The sequence below is a fragment of the Coturnix japonica genome, chromosome 3, assembly GCF_001577835.2.
Source record: "Coturnix japonica isolate 7356 chromosome 3, Coturnix japonica 2.1, whole genome shotgun sequence".
NCBI classification, from domain to species: domain Eukaryota; kingdom Metazoa; phylum Chordata; class Aves; order Galliformes; family Phasianidae; genus Coturnix; species Coturnix japonica.
This window is the reverse complement of record NC_029518.1, coordinates 26,046,513-26,047,716: the sequence shown is the minus strand read 5'-3', so window position 1 is coordinate 26,047,716 and position 1,204 is coordinate 26,046,513. Positions and strand designations below refer to the sequence as shown.

At 44.7% G+C, this 1,204-nt stretch overlaps 1 long non-coding RNA gene across 1 annotated transcript in view; it reads left to right on the top strand.

Moving 5' to 3' along the window:
* Nucleotides 1–359, top strand: part of LOC116653197 — a 10,202-nt gene extending 9,843 nt beyond the window's left edge. The window contains exon 2 of the long non-coding RNA XR_004306676.1: nt 169–359. This is a non-coding gene — a long non-coding RNA (uncharacterized LOC116653197). The remainder of the gene's footprint in view (nt 1–168) is intronic.
* The last annotated feature ends 845 nt before the right edge of the window (nt 360–1,204 follow it).

Here is a 1,204-nt window from a genome sequence, read left to right as displayed (position 1 = left end):
AGTAGTTTTGTCTGGAATTGGGCTGTGGAGAGGGGGCGGATGCAGGGTCTTCCCCCTTGGCTGGCGGGGTCGTGTGCCCCGTTCCTTTGGGACGCCGGGTGTCCCGCTTCCTTGAGGTGGAGGGTTTGCTGCTGCTCAGGTCTAATGGTGTCGTGCCTTGTATTTCAGGATCTGCTGCCGAAGAAAGAAGAAGCGACGTTGGGACCTGGCGTTGGGTGTAGCTTTGAATTGCTGCCTTTTCATTGGTTTATCTGTTGCCATTTTCTATTTGTGTTGTTAGTTGCTGTTGGACATGATTTTTGTAAGAATGGTTGTTTCTTCTGCGCTCTCATAAGATTAAAGCTTTTTTGTTTTTCTTGTTCGAATGTTTTCTGACTCCTCTTTGTTATTGTTAATCAAACATATCCTAGTATATTGGTTCCTGATATCGAAGTGGAGGGTTTTTCTCACCTGTGTCAGCAGTGTTTTGGGTAAATGTTTGTCTGGACTAATGCAGCTTTTTTATCAAATATCGCTCTTTGCATGGAGGGGTGGGATGGTTGATGGGGATCGTTCTGTCTCTGCCTGAATATGTTCTACTGGCAGACCTGCTGTGCCGGGGAGTGTTGAAGGTTGGGTGTTTGCTTCCCCTGCTCTGGGTACTCTCATGCTCATGTTCTGGTTCAGGCTGTTACCTGGTTATTCCATTGCAGGCCAAAATTGAATTTTCCTGTTATGTTGAATCTTAACTTGCGTGATGCTTTTAGTTTTTTACTGGTTGAATGTCTGCAGGCCATTGGTTTGTATTCTCCACTGCTTTTTGAAATTCTCCAGGCTGCCTTAGTTTCCTTCATTTCAAGCATTAAGCTCGCTGATTTAGTAGATCTCTTCCTTTAGTCTTTAGCATGTTCTGTGTCAAACAGGCTCATTGGTAGGTTTTCATCCGAGTAAGACTGGCTCACATGCTGGTATACTTATGCTGTTCTCTGTTCCCATTGCATGGTTTTTCAGTGGTGTCTTCCAAATGCTAGATCTTTGTTTGGGTTAAGGGATGAATTGGATGTGCTTGGTTCCCCTCCAGCTGTTAGTGTGGTTCTCTCTGCTGGTGTTTTATCCCTCTTTAGAACCTGATTTATTGCACCATTTGCAGTAATGTGGCTGTGATCAATGGGGGTGGTGATTTTGTTTCTCTGTTGTGTTGTGGTTTAGTCTGGGAGATAGCTTA